Source organism: Lithobates pipiens, unplaced genomic scaffold, assembly GCF_037356315.1.
Source record: "Lithobates pipiens isolate NorthernLeopardFrog02 unplaced genomic scaffold, aLitPip1_a1.2 Scaffold_1, whole genome shotgun sequence".
Classification (NCBI taxonomy): Eukaryota; Metazoa; Chordata; class Amphibia; order Anura; family Ranidae; genus Lithobates; species Lithobates pipiens.
The window spans coordinates 217,317,619-217,340,881 of NW_027507685.1; the positions used below are offsets into that span (position 1 = coordinate 217,317,619).

At 48.1% G+C, this 23,263-nt stretch overlaps 1 protein-coding gene across 3 annotated transcripts in view; it reads right to left on the bottom strand.

The window, feature by feature from the left end:
• Positions 1–23,263, bottom strand: part of MAP3K10 (mitogen-activated protein kinase kinase kinase 10) — a 107,886-nt gene that overhangs the window by 60,664 nt on the left and 23,959 nt on the right. The gene's annotated exons all lie outside the window — the stretch shown is intronic.

The window sequence follows — 23,263 nt, forward strand, 5'->3', positions numbered from 1 at the left end:
TTCATTCACTGTCCTGTGCAGTTGAGGCTGCAGAGAAAGGCTTGTGTGTTTAAGCTTTGGGGTGCACACTCTAATGCAATGGGCTGTGCACACCTATGACCAGCATGTTAGAGTACTGTGAGTTGTAGATTATTAGTAGTAGAGCAATGGATGGCATCAGTAGGGATGAGATTGGTGTCAGTCATTTTTTGTTCTTATTATTTTATTCCTTTTTTTAAATAATTTTTTTTCCAGAATATTTATTTTATTTTTATAATGCGTTAGGAACCCCCGTTGAGGGGCATTGGTGAAATAGCACAGAAAGGGACTGAGGACAGAGATTCCCCCAGTCCCTTTCTCTGTAGCCTCAGTTGCGGGGGGAATCTGGGTGGTTAGGGTGTGCCCAGGCACACCTGGCACATCCTGTGCGCACGCCTATGGACCTCGGTGCTGCCAAGCGGTAGTGGTAACCACTTAGCTACAGTGCTGCCCAAGATAGTAGGTCCCAGGAAGCATGCTTCACCCTTTCGTGATATAAGCTGAAATCTGATTGGTTGCTATGTGGTGTTGCACTCTGTAGGTCACTGGCGCTTTTTGTTTTACCGAATAAGCCAAAATGTATTTTAGTCGGCATCTCTCCTTCCTTTTCTGACAGTTGCAAACAAACCGTTCCAATTTTAGCCACGTTACTCCCATTCAGGTTGTTCAGGCACACCGACACAGACACAGCTGTGTAGAACATTCATGCAAAATACAGGACAGGTATACACAAATAACAGGAAGGCTATTAACCCTTGCCGGCAGCCTATAAAAATCTGCGTTTCTGTTTCAGCACCGGCTTCCACTTCTCCTGGGCACTGATCAAACAACAAACAGCCTCCAATTTGTTTGCACACACCAACAGGAGAAGAAAGCCGCCGAGGGCCAATAAAAAGAATGAACGGCCCGGCAGGGAAGGGGTTAATGCCGGGACAGACTACAAAAGGAGAAAGTCAAACAGGTTTCTGCAGAGAGGAGTGTGTGAAAAGTCAGCTTGTACTGATACTAGAACAGGCCAGAGGACACACCTCCCCCCCCCCACACCACACCACTACACCTTGAGAACTACTGCGTCCTGCCTGGGACCGGCCAAGGTGAAAGACAAGCTTCTGAACATGTCTAGGGGAAATTCAGACATTGGGATTGATTTACTAAAGGCAAAAAGATTGTGCACTTTGCAAAGTAGTAAATGTAAAAGAGATTAAAAAAAAAAAAACTTCACTTTGAATACCCAATCACATGCAAGATTTTTTTTTAAAACGGCATATTTGCTTGCATACGGCATATTTGATCATTTCTGCTCATTTGCTAAGCTCTGGAGCAACTATACTTTGCAAAGTGCGCAATCTGTTTGCCTTTAATAAATCAACCCCACACTCTTATGGTGGCCACACAGAGAATCATTTTATATAAAAATCGACTGTTTTACTCTCCGCGAGAAAAAGAAGATTGGAAGATCGAATCAGGCACCAATTAAAAAATTTCAGCACGATCGAACCCTATACTCACAATCTAGTTTGGAAATATGCTGTGGATGGACGCGGCACTCGCGTTTAGGGTTGTATGCGCTCAGGGAGGAATTCTTTGGACGCAGAATTCCTGCTGAACTTCTGGCAGCAGGGCTAAATGCTGCACCAAAAACATAAGGATTGAGGAAATGCACAGGAATCGCTTTCCTCAACACACCACAAAGCAATTGCACTGTCTTCATGCGATCTACTGCGAGTGTCAATGAAAAGTTAAAAAGACACCCAAATCCCTACCATAACTGAGTGGCTTAAGAAGGTGGATGATATTAGGGAGGCGGAGGAATGGGTGGCGAGGTGTAAGGACAGGAGTGACCGTTTCAACTGGATCTGGGCTCAGTGGTGGAGGCATACTACCGACACGCACCCAATGCCATCTAGCCTAGATGTTGCGCTGTTGGAGCTAGCGGAGCCCTCACTGAAGCTGAAAAGGCCAGTGAATAGTGATGTACATACCTGATCATGGTGTTTTACCGACCTAACCGCAGTGAAATGACCTGTACCCTCTATTCCTCTTTAAGGTTCTCAGGGCCCGAAGGGGGGAGCTACCCCTAGGTGCAGCACACCCTTTGTAACCTGTTGATATGACCTACACCTTCAGCTGCCGTCTTTTGGGCATTCTGATAGTTCCATCGGATGGAGGTTAGGCTGGTTGCCCCCGGGGACACGGCGGGACCTGTGCCCAAGAAGGCCGTGGCGGGGCTCTGGGGGATGCTTCCCCCCCAGGTTCTTTGGCCCCACTCAAAGAACCTTTGGGGGGGGGTGTTGGTCGGGACCCTGCCGGTGGCCAGGGGTTTTGTGCCCCATTGCAGGTGCCAACAGCTGTTGGGGGGCGTGAGCCTTGTGCTGGGTCTCTGGGGTGGGTCCCCCATCAATGTCATAAATTGGGGTGGGTCCCCCTCCCGATGTTTTTCCAGTTGTATGGTTACTGTTTTTCTTTTTCTGCCCTGATCTTACTTAGGCCGCGTACACACGGGCGGACTGTATGGCCTACTTAGTCCGTCATACAATCCGACGGACAGTCCGTCATACTTTCGAATGAACGGACTTGACCACACACGGATAGCCAAACAGTCCGACGAAAGATTGCGCGATGACGTGTACAGCACGTACGACGGGACTAGAAATAGGAAGTCCAATACACAGCAATGCACCCTTCCGCCGTGTAAATCCTTTCTGAGCATGCGCCATTCTTAGTCCGTCGAACTAGCCTACTGACGAGCGGATTGTCCGCTGAAACCAAAGTATGACTGACAGAATTACGGAAATTCCGAAATACTTAGTACGCCAGACTGCACGCTGAAAAAGTCCACTGAAGCCCACACACGAGCGGACTGTCCGCTGAAATGTGTTTCGACGGACTAAGTAGGCCATACAGTCCGCCCGTGTGTACGCGGCCTTAGATGTTATACATTGTCAGATCTCTTTGGCAAGATTAGTTACGTAAGACCCATGAAAAAGATACGTTGTCGACTTTATTGTGCATTGTATGTTTTTGTACGTTTTATGAAAATGAAAAATAAAGATTATATAAAAAAAAAAAAAAAAAAAAAAGGACACCCAAAAAAGCAGGTCGCAGAATGCAATGCATTTGCTAGAATCGGATTGCATGGGTATGAACATCCATGCAATCAGATTCCAGTGTGGCAAAAAAATAAAAATAAATAAATAAAATAAAAAAGAAGGTATCTGCACATTTTTGCGTGGATGCGGAGCAATTTGAGCTATAAAAAAAAAAAAAAAAAAAAAAAAAAAAAAAAAAAAAAATGATGGGCTCAAATTGCACCGCACAGAATTGCATATGCAGTGCAATTCCTATGTGAAACTCATGCGATGTGACGCATTGCATTAGTGTGAACCCAATCCCAGCCTTAGGGTTGGTTCACACCAGAATCGCACAGGAACGTATTATATGTTCCTGTGTGATTCCCTGCGTTCCCCTGCAGTGCAATTTTTAGCTCAATCATTTGAATTTTGCTGAAATTGCACAAAAGAGTAGTGCATGCACTACCTTTGAAAAAGGCGCCACACCAAATCCATCTATACTGCGGTACTATGCGAACTGGTGACGGTAAACGCACTGCAATCTTCGTTTGAGGTGCCATTAACAATGTACTGGCACCTGCAGCAGATCGAAAAGGCAGTGCATTTTGAATGCGGTTCAGGAAACGCATCCTTTCCCAAACTGCATTCTGGTCAAGCAGGCCATGAGCATAAGATCTTATTAGTTACGTACAAATCAAAACAAAAATATGGATACAATCGGAGAATGCTGTTGGCGTTTAATGAAAATTGCTTTCAAATATGTTTTGATAAAAAAAAAAAAAAAACTCAAGATGAATGACTTTACATAAATCTATATCTATTGGGTAGACTCTTAGATTGAATAATACAAATGTATTGCATTAATTTATTAAGAAAAACTTTTAAGAACGGAAATGTCATATTCAACTAGTAATATATTTTCCTGTAATGAGTTTATATTCATGCAACGATGTAAAACTCTTCTTCTTATACACTTTATTCAATGTTCTATGACAATCTTTAATAAAATACTGAACAAGTAAAAAAATAAAAAAAAATTCATAAAATGAACAATCGTTTAAAAAAACCACAATCGCATTTAGAGATCATGTGATGTGCCACACACTTACTGATTGCTTTGATCTATTTTGTTTCCTACGATCCGTTTTTCCGCCTGTCCTAATCAGAATATTTGCAATGAAATTGATCAGTTTTGCTCCAAATCAAATCGAAGACACTTCTTTTCTATAGTTCATACATTTGATCATATGACTCAATTCCGATTTATCAAATTGTTATGTGTATGGCCATTATTAGGCAGAGATCCCAGCTGTCACTCATTTGGAGGGATTGTCTCCTTTTTGGAACCAATCCCCTTTGTCCCTCTTTCCTCCTCTGCTGTCACTACAGTTGTGCTGATGTACGTTTATACATACATATCAAAAGTATTGGGCTGCCTGCCTTTACACGCACATGAACTTTAATGGCATCCCAGTCTTAGTCCGTAGGGTTCTATAGTGAGTTGGCCCACCCTTTGCAGCTATAACATCTTCAACCCTTCTGGGAAGGCTGTACACAAGGTTTAGGAGCAGTGGTGGCTCATCCATTAGGCTGGCGCCGGTCTATCCATTCATCCGGCCCCCTGATCTACATACAGGGTGCTGGACCATGGATTCCAATGGGGGGCGGTTGAAGCATGTGATTAGAGCTAGAGGCTCCAATAGGATTCAAAAATGGGTGTGCTCGGGGCGCAGAGGACTGTGCTCGGAGGCCCACCCAGTTGTGTGACAATCTGTGGGGCATCCTCAAAACGGAAGCGCAAGGTCTCCAACATCCACCAGCTCCGTGATGTCATCATGGAGGAGTAGAAGAGGACTCCAGTGGCAACCTATGAAGCTCTGGTGAACTCCATGCCCAAAAGGGTTAAGGCAGTGCTGCAAAATAACGGTGGTCACACAAAATATTGACACTTTGGGCCCAATTTGGACATTTTCACTTAGGGGTGTACTCGCTTTTGTTGCCAGCGGTTTAGACATCAATGGCTGTGTGTTGTTATTTTGAGGGGACAGCAAATTTACACTGTTAGGCCTCATTCACACGAGGCGGATCCGTTTAGCGGAGTCTGCCAGCTCAGAAGGAAATCGCTCTGTTGATCTCCCCTGAGCCGGCAGATGACAGGTCCGTCTCTACTCACTGAGCGGGGAGGGGTCTGTCACAGCGCCACCGATTCCTATGGAGAGATCGGACGAAAATGGACAGCATATCTGTTTTCATCAGATCTCATCCGATAAGACGGATGGCGAACGTATCGCCATATGTCTGATTTTAGCGGATGGCAGACAGGTGTCTCCGCTGACATCCGTCTCCCCATAGGAGTCAATGGATGGCCCGATCGGATCCGCCTGAAAAACGGACAGGCAGATCTGAGCAGGCTTGCCGTGTGAAAGGGGCCTTATACAAGCTGCACACTCACTACTGTAAATTGTAGCAAAGTGTAATTTCTTCAGTGTTGTCACATGAAAAAAGATAACACCACGACCTGTAAACCCCCCTTTTTCCTACCTTCTTCTATCGACTCCTATTTTTTGTTTTCTACCTTTCTTTTTATATTGTGTGGTAATTAGAAACAGATTATCTCTTCCGTTTTTAATATATACCTATTAGATTGATCTTTACTGCTGTTGCAAAATGATCCAATAGAATAGAATTGTATTATACTTTCAATGTAATACTTTATTGGCTTATTTGTTGCTCTAATCATTAAATTTTTACATTGTTATATACGCATCCTGTTCATAAATAGATATGTTTAGCTCTATTGCTATTTGAATATTGTACCACCATCCTTATATGTACTCAATTTGTCAATCTTTATTATATTTAAAAAATAACAAACACATTTGACGAGAAAAGATATAATAAAACATTTACAAAAATGTGAGGTGTTTACTCACGTTTATGAGATACTGTATGTAAACACATATATTTATATATAGATAGATCTATAAATAGATCTATCTATCTATATATAGATATATATAAAAATCAGGCTTACAGAGTTAGGGCTTGTTCACATGTGGTCTTTGAAGAGCAATCTGAGCTCTTCAGAGAACATTTGGTGTTTTATTGCCTCCTCACTACCCATTTTAACCCCCTAAATGCCGAAAGCAAGGCATTGCGGCCGTGGCATGTGCACACCCCAGCTGCGGTGCTGCCTTTGTAGCAAAAGAGGGCAGTGGTTGAGGGGCGTTAAAAACAGGGTTCAACGCAGCTCAAACATTCCAGTATCAGCTCCCCCAATCCTCCCCTAAAAATACTTACCTGTCTCCTCCTTTTAATCCAGCACTGTGCTGCTCACAATAGTGCATGTGACCCATGTGTACAGTGAACCGAAAGTAGATCAATATCATAAAGGTCACACCTGAGAGCTGGCAGCGGGCCTTCTGCCATAATAAACACTAAATCTGTGCAGTCCAAATGTTTACTAGAAGTGGGACGGAGGAATGTAATTACATGGGGACAGGACAAGTAAAACTGAAAATGGACGCCTTATGAACCTACAGCAGCCTTTCTCAACCTTTTTAACATGGAGGAAGAACCCTGGTACACAGGATCAGGAAATCAGATGGAAAATACCGCTTTCGTATCGATCGTATGATAATCTGATCATTAGTACACAGCTTCCGAGATCTGATAAAGACAGTTCATCCAAAATTATCTGGAGGGACAAATAAACAATTTTCCTCGCAGATACCAGATCGTATGATTTTCATTTTATTCAGTACAATATGCGTCCGAAGAAAAAAAAAAAAAAAAAAAAAATCGCAGGAGCAAGACTACACTTTCTTGGAAACGAAAGAATACATTACAGCACATCCAAGGTTGTATACTGTCATACAAGAATTTTCGTAAATTGAGTAACCTCTTAATTTTCAATATGAGACGAGCATAAAAAATAAAAAAAAAACACAAATAATTTGTCTGATATTCTCATTGTGTGTACGAGGCTTTAGAGAACTAAATAACTAAAATAAAAATAAATTACCATACCTACAGCGCTCATGTGTGATGGTCAGTGGAAAAATGTTCCTTACATTGGGGATTAATAGGAAGAATGCTCTTTACATGGGCGGTCATTGCGAAAAAAGCGACTTACTTTGGTGGTCAGTGGTAAAAATGCTTCTTACATTGGTGGTTCATGGGCAAAATGTCCATTACATTGGTGGTCAGTGTAAAGAATGCTCCTTTTATGGATGGTCATTGGGAAGAATGCTCCTTAAATTGGTGGTCAATGGGAAAAAACGTCTATTACATTGATGATCAGTGGGAAGAATGCTTCTTAAATGGGTGATCATTGGGAGGAATGCTCCTTAAATTGGTGGTCAGTGGGAAGAATGTTCCTTACATTGGTGATCAGCAGGAAGCACACCCCTTACATTGGGGGTCAGTGGGAAGAATGTTCTTTACATTGGGGGTCGGTGGAAAGAATGCTCCTTACATTGTTGATTGATCATTACAAAAAAAAAAAAAAACCCTCCGGAAGGCAGCAGTGGTGCCAAGGGGGTGGTGGGGATCGCTAGGCAGCAGTGGTGCCGAGGGGGTGGTGGGGATCGGAAGGCAGCAGTGGTGCCGAGGGGGTGGTGGGGATCGGAAGGCAGCAGTGGTGCCGAGGGGGTGGTGGGGATCGGAAGGCAGCAGTGGTGCCGAGGGGGTGGTGGGGATCGGAAGGCAGCAGTGGTGCCGAGGGGGTGGTGGGGATCGGAAGGCAGAAATTGCTCATTGCTTCAGGAACCCTTAGAAACCTCTGGAGGAACCATGGTTGAGAAAGGTTTGTCTACAGTATATAGATTATCGGGAAAAGTAGGGTTGAAAAGAAAGCCTTGAACTGGACAAACTGCAGGAGTCAGGCAGTCAAGCACCTACACACCATAAGACCCCTTTCACACCGAGGGCGTTTTGCAGGCGCTATAGAGTTAGAAATAGCGCCTGCAATCCACCCTTAAACTGCTGCTCTGTTGTCTCCAGTGTGAAAGCTTGAGGGCTTTTACACTGGAGCGGTGCGCTGGCAGGAAATCAGGAAACGTCCTGCTAGTAGTGATGGACGAACTTCCGACGGGACGTTTCGCGAACGCGAAACGCGAACGGACACAAACGTTCGCGAAAACGACCGTTCGCCGCGGGCTCCATTGACTTCAATGGGAGGCGAATTTCGCAAACCTTTAGGTCGAATTTGCGGCCACGGGGTAATTATTAGGGGGTAGCACGTAGTCCCACCACCTGGACAATAGCATAATACATGTATGAGGTGAATTTGGGATCGATAACTACAAGCATTTTTTTTTTATTTGGGAAATTGTTCTGACAATTCAGGACTATGGAGCTAATGAAGGCAATGGAGGAGAGGGAAGGTCAGGGACCAGGGTAGGCAAACAAGAGGGTGCAGGAGATACAGAGCACTGACAGCAGCACCGTAATACAGAGCACTGACATCAGCACCGTGACATACAGCGCTGACAGCAGCTCCGTGACATACAGCGCTGACAGCAGCTCCGTGACATACAGCGCTGACAGCAGCTCCGTGACATACAGCGCTGACAGCAGCTCCGTGACATACAGCGCTGACAGCAGCTCCGTGACATACAGCGCTGACAGCAGCACCGTGACATACAGCGCTGACAGCAGCTCCGTGACATACAGCGCTGACAGCAGCTCCGTGACATACAGCGCTGACAGCAGCTCCGTGACATACAGCACTGACAGCAGCTCCGTGACATACAGCGCTGACAGCAGCTCCGTGACATACAGCGCTGACAGCAGCACCGTGACATACAGCGCTGACAGCAGCTCCGTGACATACAGCGCTGACAGCAGCTCCGTGACATACAGCGCTGACAGCAGCTCCGTGACATACAGCGCTGACAGCAGCTCCGTGACATACAGCGCTGACAGCAGCTCCGTGACATACAGCGCTGACAGCAGCACCGTGACATACAGCGCTGACAGCAGCTCCGTGACATACAGCGCTGACAGCAGCTCCGTGACATACAGCGCTGACAGCAGCTCCGTGACATACAGCACTGACAGCAGCTCCGTGACATACAGCGCTGACAGCAGCTCCGTGACATACAGCGCTGACAGCAGCACCGTGACATACAGCGCTGACAGCAGCTCCGTGACATACAGCGCTGACAGCAGCTCCGTGACATACAGCGCTGACAGCAGCTCCGTGACATACAGCGCTGACAGCAGCTCCGTGACATACAGCGCTGACAGCAGCTCCGTGACATACAGCGCTGACAGCAGCTCCGTGACATACAGCGCTGACAGCAGCTCCGTGACATACAGCGCTGACAGCAGCTCCGTGACATACAGCACTGACAGCAGCTCCGTGACATACAGCGCTGACAGCAGCTCCGTGACATACAGCGCTGACAGCAGCACCGTGACATACAGCGCTGACAGCAGCTCCGTGACATACAGCGCTGACAGCAGCTCCGTGACATACAGCGCTGACAGCAGCTCCGTGACATACAGCGCTGACAGCAGCTCCGTGACATACAGCGCTGACAGCAGCTCCGTGACATACAGCGCTGACAGCAGCTCCGTGACATACAGCGCTGACATCAGCACCGTGACATACAGCGCTGACAGCAGCTCCGTGACATACAGCGCTGACAGCAGCTCCGTGACATACAGCGCTGACAGCAGCTCCGTGACATACAGCGCTGACAGCAGCTCCGTGACATACAGCGCTGACAGCAGCTCCGTGACATACAGCGCTGACAGCAGCACCGTGACATACAGCGCTGACAGCAGCTCCGTGACATACAGCGCTGACAGCAGCTCCGTGACATACAGCGCTGACAGCAGCTCCGTGACATACAGCACTGACAGCAGCTCCGTGACATACAGCGCTGACAGCAGCTCCGTGACATACAGCGCTGACAGCAGCACCGTGACATACAGCGCTGACAGCAGCTCCGTGACATACAGCGCTGACAGCAGCTCCGTGACATACAGCGCTGACAGCAGCTCCGTGACATACAGCGCTGACAGCAGCTCCGTGACATACAGCGCTGACAGCAGCTCCGTGACATACAGCGCTGACAGCAGCTCCGTGACATACAGCGCTGACAGCAGCTCCGTGACATACAGCGCTGACAGCAGCTCCGTGACATACAGCGCTGACAGCAGCTCCGTGACATACAGCGCTGACAGCAGCTCCGTGACATACAGCGCTGACAGCAGCACCGTAAGCAGCCCCAGGAGGAAGTCAGCACAGCACAGGGATGGTGTGATCCCCTCATAATAAGAACCCCCAGGAGGAAGTCAGCACAGCACAGGGATGGTGGGAGCCCCTCATAATAAGAACACCCAGGAGGAAGTCAGCACAGCACAGGGATGGTGGGAACCCCTCATAATAAGCAGCCCCAGTAGAAATATGACACCGCTCAACCTCTTCAAAGAGGAGGGTAGGGGCATATAGTACGGTGTGCTTTTTTGGGTCAGGGAAGTGAGCCAAATGAATTAAGAAGGTCTGTGTGCTTGATTCCAAAAATTGTTTATAGACATATACATGGTCTACTGATCACATGTGTTGAATTCCTCCGAGATCCATGCCTCATTCATTTTTAGAAATGTGAGGTAGTTAACACTGTGGTGAGCTAGGCGAGTACGCTTATCGGTCACAATCCCCCCTGCTGCGCTGAACGTCCTTTCGGACAGGACACTGGATGAGGGGCAAGCCAACAGTTCGATTGCAAATTGGGCAAGCTCTGGCCAGAGGTCAAGCCTGCCCACCCAGTAGTCTAGGGGTTCATCACTCCTCAGAGCGTCCACATCGGCCGTTAACCCAATGTAGTCGGACACCTGACGGTCTAGGCGTTCCCTGATGCTGGATCCGGATGACACCTGTCGATGGGTCGGCTGAAAGAATGACCTCATATCCGAAGTCACCAACACATCTTCAAACCGGCCTCTTCTTGCAGGCGCTGTTGGATTGGTACCCGCAAATCCTTCTCTGGGAGTGGGAATTGCTCCTCTGCCAGCGCACGCAAAAGCAGAATGCAGCATTTCTCGAAGCAAGGCCTGGAAGTGCTGCATTCTGACAGCCCTCTGCGACGGCGGTAACATTTCCGCCATTTTGTGTTTGTACCGGGGGTCTAAGTACGTTGCCACCCAGTACTGGTCCTTGACCCTCATGCTTTTTATACGGGGGTCCCTATTAAAACACTGGAGCATGAAGGCCCCCATTTGCACTAAAGTGGAAGCGGTGTGGTGGCCTGGCTCCTGCTCATCATCCAGGATAATGTCGTCCTCTTCATTCTCCTCTCCCCATCCTCGCACAACAGGGATCCCAGAAAGGTTTAAAGCATGCTCTTCTTGCTCCTGCTCATCCGCCCCGGCACCATCCTCCTCTGACTCCTCATCAGACTCCTGTTGTTGACTTGTCTCAGATAGAGTAGCCCCCCCTGGGAATTCATCCAGCATTGCGACTTCCTCATCTTCCCGCTCCTGCTCCTCCACAGCCTGATCAATGACACGACGCAATGCACGCTCCAGAAAGAAGGCATAAGGTACCATGTCACTGATGGCGCCATGGCTGCGACTGACCAGTTTGGTGATCTCCTCAAATGGCCGCAGAAGTCTGCATGTGTCGCGCATGAGCAGCCACTGGCGCGGTGAAAAAAAACCCAGCTCCCCAGAACCGTTTCTTTCGCAGAGTTCATACAGGTAGACGTTAACTGCACGTTTCTGCTGGAGCAGCCTATCAAGCATATAGAAGGTTGAGTTCCATCGCGTCGGGCAATCGCAAATAAGACGTCTGACCGGCAGATGGTGTCGCCGCTGAATGTCAGCAAGGCGAGCCATGGCCGTGTAAGATCTTCTGAAATGGGCCGAGATTTTCCTTGCCTGCCGCAAGATGTCCTGGACCCCAGGGTATTTGACAAGGAATCGCTGCACGACCAAGTTTAAGACGTGTGCCATGCACGGCACGTGCGTGATTTTGCCCTGTTTCAATGCGCTAAGCAGATTGGCACCGTTGTCACACACCACTTTACCAACTGTCAAATTGAGCGGTGTTAGCCACTCATCTGCCTGTGAACGCAAAGCTGAAAGGAGTGCCGGGCCAGTGTGGCTCTTTGCTTCCAGGCACAACAGACGCAGCACGGCATGGCAACGTCTCACCTGGCATGTGGAATAGGTTCTGGGGAGCTTGGGCGGTGCAGTGGAAGAGACGCTAGCAGCGGAAAAGGAGGAGGCAGCTGAGGAGGAGAGGGAGGAGGATGGAGTAGGAGGAGGAGAAGAAGAGTCAGGCCTGCATGCAATCCGTGGCGGTAAAACCAAATCTACACGGGTGCCACGGGTTACATGCTTGACGGCCGTCAGAAGGTTCACCCAGTGGGCAGTAAAACTGATATACCTTCCCTGCCCGTGTTTGCTAGACCACGTGTCTGTGGTCAGATGTATCTTGGCACCGACACTGTGTGCCAGAGATACATTCACTTGCCGCTGAACATGGCCATATAGCTCTGGGATGCCCTTCTCTGAGAAATACTTCCTTCCTGGGACCTTCCATTGTGGTGTTCCAATGGCCACAAATTTGCGAAAGGCCTCCGAGTCCACCAGTTTATATGGCAGTAGTTGGCGGGCTATGAGTTCTGACAAGCCAGCCGCCAACCGTTGGGCAAGAGGGTTATCCGGCGTCATCATTTTTTTACGCTCAAACATTAGGCCCACGGAAGCCTGCCTTTTTGCAGAAAAATGTGAGCTTGGCGTGATGGAAGGTGGAGTGGAGGACAATTGTGAGGAGAGAGGAGAAGGAGAAGTAGAAGACGAGGCTGGACGGTGAGAGCCTGCAGTGTGGCTTTGTGTGTTCCGTTGCTCCCACTGGGCTCGGTGATGGCTGCTCATGTGCCTTCTTAAGGCGGTCGTCCCTAGGTGAGTATTGGGCTTACCGCGACTAACGCGTTGACTGCAAAGATTGCAGATGGCAACGCTATTGTCAGCAGCGGACACGTTAAAAAAAGCCCACACTGCGGAGCCATGTGCCGGTGTCCTGGGAGCGCCAGATGTGACCGTACATGGTCGATGACTCGCTCCTGATACATTTGCAGTCTGCTTTGTCCCTGCTGTGCAATGTAAGTCATTGCTGCTTCTCCTCCCTATCTGCTGGTCCATATCTCCCTCTGAACTCCCCTCCTCTTCCTCTCTTGTGGGCACCCACGTGACATCACTAGACACGTCATCATCAACGTCACCTTCCCCACCGCTATAAGTAGAGTAGGCAGCAACACCGGGGACCAACCTCCTCCTTGGGCTGATCTGGGTACTGGCGTCAGACTGCTGAGTAGCGCTTGTTGCTACCTCCTCTTCCTGATCCAATACCAAGAGTGGCTGCGCATCAGAAATGTCCTCTTGATATGGATCGGAAAATAATTCCAGTGACTCAAGCGGAAGGTATGTGGTGGTGGTGGTGGTGGTCGTGTTGTTGGTGGTAGTGTCTTTGGGGGTGCACATAGCAGAGAGTGAAGAAGAGGGTGCAGATCGAGAGGATGAGGAGGGTGCAGAAGAGTAAGGCTGAGCGAGCCACTCAACCAAGTCTGGTGCATCCTTTAAAGTAATTGAACGCACCTTCTGCAACTTCCCACTTTGGCTCAAGCCTGTTGCTCCTGCCCTACCCCTACCACCCCTGCGGAAGGGCCTGCCTCTTCCTCTGCATGTCATTTTTTAAATGACCCTGTGACAAAACTCTTAGTCCCTATACCGCTGAAGGACTGCTGCAGTATAGGTGAGCGGTCAGCAGTGGTGCACGTCAACCCTATCTATTGTGGACCTATAGCGGTCCTTACAGAACAGCAGACTGTACCGCACTCAAGCCTATGTACCGTAGCACCCTATACCAAGTTACCAGTCCTTATAAGAACTTTTGTGGACCAAGCAGGTTGTGTATTAGTGTTTAGCAGACTGTACGTCAGTCCCTATACCGCTGAAGGACTGCTGCAGTATAGGGCAGCGGTCAGCAGTGGTGCACGTCAACCCTATCTATTGTGGACCGATAGCGGTCCTTACAGAACAGCAGACTGTACCGCACTCAAGCCTATGTACCGTAGCACCCTATACCAAGTTACCAGTCCTTATAAGAACTTTTGTGGACCAAGCAGGTTGTGTATTAGTGTTTAGCAGACTGTACGTCAGTCCCTATACCGCTGAAGGACTGCTGCAGTATAGGGCAGCGGTCAGCAGTGGTGCACGTCAACCCTATCTATTGTGGACCGATAGCGGTCCTTACAGAACAGCAGACTGTACCGCACTCAAGCCTATGTACCGTAGCACCCTATACCAAGTTACCAGTCCTTATAAGAACTTTTGTGGAACAAGCAGGTTGTGTGTTAGTGATTAGCAGACTGTACGTCAGTCCCTATACCAATGAAGGACTGCTGCAGTATAGGGCAGCGGTCAGCAGTAGTGCACGGCAACCCTATGTATTGTGGACCGATAGCGGTCCTTACAGAACAGCAGACTGTACTGCACTCAGGCCTATGTACCGTAGCACCCTATACCAAGTTACCAGTCCTTATAAGAACTTTTGTGGACCAAGCAGGTTGTGTGTTAGTGTTTAGCAGACTGTGCGTCAGTCCCTATACCGCTGAAGGACTGCTGCAGTATAGGGCAGCGGTCAGCAGTAGTGCACGGCAACCCTATGTATTGTGGACCGATAGCGGTCCTTACAGAACAGCAGACTGTAACGCACTCAGGCCTATGTACCGTAGCACCCTATACCAAGTTACCAGTCCTTATAAGAACTTTTGTGGACCAAGCAGGTTGTGTGTTAGTGATTAGCAGACTGTACGTCAGTCCCTATACCAATGAAGGACTGCTGCAGTATAGGGCAGCGGTCAGCAGTAGTGCACGGCAACCCTATGTATTGTGGACCGATAGCGGTCCTTACAGAACAGCAGACTGTAACGCACTCAGGCCTATGTACCGTAGCACCCTATACCAAGTTACCAGTCCTTATAAAAACTTTTGTGGACCAAGCAGGTTGTGTGTTAGTGTTTAGCAGACTGTGCGTCAGTCCCTATACCGCTGAAGGACTGCTGCAGTATAGGGCAGCGGTCAGCAGTGGTGCACGTCAACCCTATCTATTGTGGACCGATAGCGGTCCTTACAGAACAGCAGACTGTACCGCACTCAAGCCTATGTACCGTAGCACCCTATACCAAGTTACCAGTCCTTATAAGAACTTTTGTGGACCAAGCAGGTTGTGTATTAGTGTTTAGCAGACTGTACGTCAGTCCCTATACCGCTGAAGGACTGCTGCAGTATAGGGCAGCGGTCAGCAGTGGTGCACGTCAACCCTATGTATTGTGGACCGATAGCGGTCCTTACAGAACAGCAGACTGTAACGCACTCAGGCCTATGTACCGTAGCACCCTATACCAAGTTACCAGTCCTTATAAGAACTTTTGTGGACCAAGCAGGTTGTGTGTTAGTGATTAGCAGACTGTACGTCAGTCCCTATACCAATGAAGGACTGCTGCAGTATAGGGCAGCGGTCAGCAGTAGTGCACGGCAACCCTATGTATTGTGGACCGATAGCGGTCCTTACAGAACAGCAGACTGTACTGCACTCAGGCCTATGTACCGTAGCACCCTATACCAAGTTACCAGTCCTTATAAAAACTTTTGTGGACCAAGCAGGTTGTGTGTTAGTGTTTAGCAGACTGTGCGTCAGTCCCTATACCGCTGAAGGACTGCTGCAGTATAGGGCAGCGGTCAGCAGTAGTGCACGGCAACCCTATGTATTGTGGACCGATAGCGGTCCTTACAGAACAGCAGACTGTAACGCACTCAGGCCTATGTACCGTAGCACCCTATACCAAGTTACCAGTCCTTATAAGAACTTTTGTGGACCAAGCAGGTTGTGTGTTAGTGATTAGCAGACTGTACGTCAGTCCCTATACCAATGAAGGACTGCTGCAGTATAGGGCAGCGGTCAGCAGTAGTGCACGGCAACCCTATGTATTGTGGACCGATAGCGGTCCTTACAGAACAGCAGACTGTACCGCACCCAAGCCTATGTACCGTAGCACCCTAGACAGACCAAGTTACCAGTCCTGATAAAGAGCTTTGTGGAACAAGTGAGTTGTGAATGATTAGCAGACTGCAGCAGAAGGGCAGCAGTCAAGTATAATATTCTTTCTATATTTGGAAGAAAGAATATTATACGTGTACAAGCCTATTACCGTACCACTGATACCAGTCCTGAAAAGAACCTTTGTGGAACTAATAGTAACAGCAAGTCTTTAAAATTATCCTCACTGCCTGACACACTGCTTCCTGCCTGTCCCTATACAAATTGGCAAAAAAGAGTAGGCTGGAACGATTAGCTGGAACAGCTCTTTTGTGGACCTGATAGTAACAGCTAATGATGATGATGATGATGATGATGAAGAAAGACTAATCTGGCTGAGCTGTCCCTAAAATAGCAGCATACAGCGCTCTGTCCCTTTATCTAAACTGACAAAAGAAACTCAGGCTGCTGACCTAACACCTATACCAGTCCTGAAAAGAACTTTTGTGTACCAAATAGCTAGCGTTTTCTCTGTCCCTACTCCACACAGGATCCTTTCCCTACAGTGACAGAAGAAAGAATGTAAAATGGCCACCGGATCGGGTGTATTTATAGGTTAGGGGGAATGTCCAAGTGTCCATGAGCTGTCATGTCTCAATTGGTTGTCCTGTAACACATGATAAACGTGTCACGAAAGGTTAAAGTTCTTGTATACATTAAACACGTAAGTCCGCCGGGGCGAACGACGGAAAAAGGCGTTCGAACCCGCGGACGGCGAAAGTCGGAAATTCGCCGCGAAACGACCGCCGGGCGAACCGTTCGGCCATCACTACCTGCTAGCAGCTTCTTTGGAGCGGTGAAGGAGCGGTGTGTTTACCGCTCCTCCACTGCTGCTCCCAATTGAAATCAATGGGGCAGCGCTGCAATACCGCTGGCAAAACGCTGCTATTGCAGCGTATTGCGGGTGGTTTTAACCCTTTCTCGGCCGTAGCGGGGGGTAAAAGAGCCCCACTAGGGGCCGAAATGACCTGCAAATGTGACGGTAAAATGCTGCTAAAAATAGTGCCGTTTTACCGCCGACGCTATGGGCGGCTTGGTGTAAAAGCCATCTAACTGGTACCGAAGAGCTTCATACACACTGCAGTGTGCAATCCAATGCTTAGAGAATAAAGTAACACTGAACAATAGCCTTATTTTCCAAATATAATCCATACACATCCACTACATAATGGTCTTGTAAACTATTCTTTCACAAGACAGTTTCTTACGGTTTTCTGCCTCCTTGTAATGTCCTCTGTGTGCTCCTGAACCTCTCCTTAGTCCTCCCCACTGTTTCCAACACTAATGCCTGGCTCGCAGTCTCTGCTCCAATTCATCCCAAAGGTGTTCTTTCGGGTGGTTGGAGGTCAGGCCAGCCAAGGTTCTCCACCCCAAAATCGCTCATCCATGTCTTTATGGACCTTGCTTTGTGCACTAGTCTAAATCATTTGGTGGAGAGGGGATTATGGTGTGGGGTTGTTTTCCAGGGGTTGGGCTTGGCCCCTTACTTCAAGTGAAGAGAACTCTTATGCCCCGTACACACGAGAGGAATTAAGTCTGACAGACCTCCAAAGGAGTTCCGCCGGAGTTCCGCTGGAGTTCCGACGGAGTTCCGCTGGAGTTCCGACGGAGTTCTGGCGGACTTTTCGACCGAACGGACTTGACCACACACCATCACACCAAACTCCGACGGAGTCGAACGTGATGACGTACGACTGGATTCGACGTAGGAAGTTCATAGACAGTAGCCAATAGCTGCCCTAGCGTCGGTTTTAGTCCGTCGGAGTAGCACACACACGAGCGGATTTTTCAAAGGGGACCGGGTCCGGCGGAGTTCCGTCGGGAAAATTTAAAGCATGCTTCATTTCTAAAGTCCGTCAGACTTTAGCTTCGCTAAAGTCCGTTGCAGCCCACACACGATCGGATAGTCCGCCGGACTCAGTCCGTCGGAGTTTGGATGTCGAAAAGTCCGCTCGTGTGTACGGGGCATTAAGGCGTCAGCATTCCAAGACATTTTGGACCAACTTTGTGGGAACAGTTTGGGGATGGCCCCTTTCCGTTCTAACATGACTGCGCACCAGTGCACAAACGAGGTCCATAAAGACAATGGTAAGCAAGTTTGGGGTGGAGAAGCTTGACTGGCCTGCACAGAGTCCTGACCTCAACCCAATAGAAGAACTTTGGGATGAATTACAGCGGAGACTGTGAGCACTGCCTTCTCGTTCACATCAGTGCCCGACCTCACAAATGCACTTCTGGAAGAATGGTCAAACATTCCCGTTGACACACTCCTAAACCGTGTGGACAGCCTTCCCAGAAGAGTTAAAGCTGCAAAGAGTGAGCCAACTTAATATTGAGCCCTATGGACTAAGACGACATTCAAGTTCATGTGCGTGTAAAGGCAGGTGTCCCAAAACTTTTGGTAATACGCGAACCTGGCCTTAGAAAGAAGAAGCCATCCACCAATGGTGTTTTTTTAAGGAATGGCGGTGTGGGGCTGGGGTCTGCAGTAAGGAGATAGAACATGAAGACTGCAAAAAATGTAAAGGAAAGACATAAGTAACTATTTACTACATTTTTTGTTGTTACATTTATATTTTATTTCTGTTGTCAATGTTATTTTGGGGGGTGGGGGGAACACTTTACATGTCATACCTGTAGACCACGCCTGGCCTCTCCGTAGCCTGACAGAAAACTCCTAGTTAAGTCACCCTCCCCATCCTACCAAGATACCAGGACACGTTGGGTGAGCACTCCCAGCACTGCAGGAAGGAAAACTCTGCAGAACTAAAAACCCACACATGTGCAGTGCGTTTTCTATTCTTTTACCGCACAACGCTCAGCCATTGATATGACAGTGGGAGAAAAAGCGCACTGCACATGGGCAGGTTTTCAACTAGATTTATTAGAAGCTCCTGGAGAGGTTTGAATACATGGAAACTTTCTAGCCTTTAAAGTCGTATTATATTGCAGCTTATCAATTCTTAGATGTGATGGCTGTAGTTGTTTTCTAGGCTTTCTTTTATTCTCATCTAGTCGGTAAGTCTGTTGTCTTTCAACAGAACAAACACTTCTTCAGATATATCCATTATGGGGGTTGAGGCAAACCATTTAACAATTGCAGGGGTGCTTACAATGATCAGCTTTTATGTAACAATTTTATCCCAAATGAAAAAAAAAACGGTTTGCTGTAACTACTTTTAAAGTATTAGCTGAAGTTTGTCTTCAATTTGCAAATGTATCCAAATCTGCTAGTACATGTTAAACACTTAGCCTGCCAGGCCTTGTCATGTGGCCCTCGCACCCAGTTTTACAGCCGGAATGTGGCAGAACTCCATTCCACCACCTCTGGCTTTCACCCTCCGCTCTCAATACCTACTGTCACTTGTAAACACAGAAGCCTTCCGCGTTTACAAGGGACAGCTTTGCTTTCAGTGGCTCCCAGGTCTAACAGGTTCCTGCACATTCTCATGGCGAGGAGGGATCTCCATAACCTGAGAGAGAGAGAGAATGATCTCCCTGCAAGGAGAGGCAGAGCCGCCTACACAGGGAGGTACTACAGCCAGGCCTGGTAGGAAAGAGATGCTAGGAAAAACTGGGGCGGGGGGTTGGGGTTGGACACTGCATAGCACACCCCTAAACTCTGTACACAGCACACCCCTGAACTGTGCACTCTGTATGTAGCGAACCCTGCACTCTGTACATAGCGCGCCCCTGAACCCTGCACTCTGTACATAGCGCGCCCCTGAACCCTGCACTCTGTACATAGCGCACCCCTGAACCCTGCACTCTGTGGACAACACACTCCTGAACGCTGCACTCTCTACAGCATAATCCTGAACTCTGCACACAGTACGTAGCGCTCCCCAGTTACAACCGACCCTTTGAGGGCAACCATACTGCTGATGCGGCCTGTGATGAAATGGAGTTTGACACCCCTGTGCTAGTACATCTAACACTCCCCTCCCCTGAGACTGACAATGCTGCTGCCCAAAAGGTGCCCCCTGTGATCCTTCATTCAGAGTGGAGGCACTCTAATACAGGAGGTGCGTTACTGGACAAATCACCAGGTGAATGCAGAGGGGAAAAAAGCCCCCAAAGATAAAACTAAGCCACCACATATATGATTATTAATCTACAATATACTTCATTTTAGTTTTTTCACTTTAATACTGCTTTAACCACTTCCCGACCAACCTCTGCAGTTATACTATGGCAGGTTGGCTCCCCTGTGCGAGCCGTCATAGCTATACGTCGGCTCCTGGGGTCGGAATACCAGGCGCGCGTGAGCCCACTGTGGGGGTGCCGATGCTCGTGGCGATGACCGCCAGCTACAAGGGATCATGACCAGGAGACACAGAACAGGGGCAAGTGTGTGTAAACACACACTTCCCTGTTCTGACAGATTGTGTGTTCCTATTAGCTAGGAACCAGTGGTGTCACTGGGGCGGTGCGGGGGGGTGCAGGCCGCACCGCGTGACAACCGCCAGAGGGGTGACACCTGTGGGCAGCGCACCACTAATGCTGCACGGTCCTCACCCTGAAACTGGTGTCTCGCGGACTGTCTGACACAGTGGAGCGGACCGAAGTCGCCTCCCCCTCCCCCCTCCTCTCTGTGTGAGAGGAAGGAGGGAGTCCAAGGGACACAACGCTGTATCCTGCGCTGTTCTGAGGTCTGTACTGTTTAATATAATTGCAAATGGACATGTGCTGGGGGGCACTATGGGAGGGGAGAGATGGGTCTGCACTGATGAAGGGGGGGGGGGGGGGGTTGCACTGATGAAGGAGATGGTCTTTACTAAGGGGGTTGTGCACTGATACAGGGAGAGTGGTCTACACTGAGGGGAGTCTGCTCTGATGGAGGGAGGGTGGTCTGCACTGAGGGGGATCTGCACTCATGGGGAGGTGGTCTGCACTGAGGGGGGATCAGCTCTGATGAAGGAGTCTGCACTGAGGGGGGAATCTATACTGCGGGAGGGGGGATCTATACTTAGCGGGCGGGTCTACACTGATGGAGGGGGCTCTACTTGGTGAGGTGGGTCTGTACTGAGGAAGGGGGATCTACACTGTGGGAGGGGGATCTGTACTTAATGGCGGGGGTCTGTAGTTTGTGGAGGGGGGTCTGTACTGAGGGGGGGGGACTATAGTTGGTGGGGGGGGGGTGACGCCAATTTTTTCCGCACCGGGTGACACCAACCCTAGTGACGCCACTGCTAGGAACCACGATCCATCACTTCCTCTAGTCAGAATCACTTCTCAGGGAACACAGTTAACCCCTTCACCGCCCCTAGTGTTAACCCCTTCACTGCCGGTGACATTTTTAGAGTAATCATTGCATTTTTAATGAATTGATCACTGTATTAATGCCAATAGTCCCAAAAATGTTTAAAAATTGGCCAATGTGTCTGCCATAATGTCGCAGTCATGATAAAAATCGCAGATCGCTGCCAACACTATTATAAAAAAAAAATGCTCCAAATCTAGCCCTTATTTTGTAGGCGCTATAACCTTTGCGCAAACCAATCAATGTACGCTTATTGCGATTTTTTTCCCCCAAAAATATGTAGAAGAATATAGAGCGGCCTAAACTGAGAAAATTTTTTTTTTTTTTTTTTTTTAAAAGCAAAACACTGATTATATTATTTATTATAGCAAAAATTACAAAATATTGTGTTTTTTTCAAAATCAACGCTTTTTTTGTTTATAGCGCAAAAAATAAAAACGAGGCAATCAAATACCACCAAAAGAAAGCTCTATTTGTGAGAGAAAAAGGATGTCAATTTTGTTTGGGTGCAACGTCGCACGACTGCGCAATTGTCAGTTAAAGCGACGCAGTGCCAAATCGCAAAAAGTGCTTTAGTCAGGAAGGGGGTAAAATCTTCTGGGGCTGAAGTGGTTAAAGTCGAACTTCTGGCTCCATCTTTTTTTGATAGGTACAGAGGATTTGGGAGTGGTTTTTAGTGATATTTGTAGTATTTTAAGAGAAACTTCAGCCTGTCTACTAACTGTCCCAGTATAAAAAATAAAAAAAAAAGGAGCATACTTAGTCCGTGGAGTCCAGCAATTTCTTGTGGCAGCCAAATTCCTCCCTGCGCTGCTCTTTTCCCATGCCACTATCTTGAGATTACTCTGTGCCTGCGCAGACCTCTGCAGTTCTCAGCCAGTCAAAAGGAACCTGACAGAGAGTTGTGCCAACATCCTGCTCCCTCTCAAGCATGTAAATACCTCCATGGGCTTCTTCAGGTCCCAAAGACTAGCAGTGAACTGCAGCGGTCTGCACAGGCATAAAGGGGAGTGGTCTGTCATTTCTTGCGCAGACATGCATGGAGTCTCTGCCAGGTTCCACAGACTGGCAAGAACTGCAGCAGTCTGTGCAGAAGGCCAACATAGCTATTTTTCGCCTACGCAAGGATTTTGGAAGCAACAAGAATGAAAAAAAAACGTTTTTTAAAGGGTTCGTTCACCTTCACAAAAAACTGTCTATGCTGATAAGGGGAGTCTGTAGATTAAAACCAACTGTAAAGCTCTGACTAAATTTGAAATCTTGCCCTTGCTATAGGTGTAGGCCATTTCTGTACCTCATGAAGCCTGACTGGAATACTCCCAGGACTTTGCTAAATGAGGCCTAGTCATTACTGCTCACCTCCACCAATGCAGTAGCTCTGAGTTCAGCGTATGAGAGCTCACTTCTGTGATGGTGAAGGTGACAAGTAACGACTAGGTCTCTCTTAACAATGTCCGGGGAGTATTCCAGTCAGTCTTCATGAAGTACGTAAATAGTTTACACCCATATTTACGTACTTTATGAATCCTGACAAGAATACTCCCAGGACATTGCTAAGTGAGGCCTAGTCATTACTGGTCACCTCCACCATCACAGGAGTGAGCTTTTCTCGGATTCAAAACCCCTCACATGCTCGTTCTCTATCCTGATGCAGTAGTTCTGAGCTTAGAGTCTGACATTTCACTCCTGTGATTGTGGAGGTGAGCAGTAATGACTAGGCCTCACTCAGCAATGTCCTGGGAGCAGAGTGGATAAAAATTAAACATTGTTTTTCAGATCTATGTACACTACAAA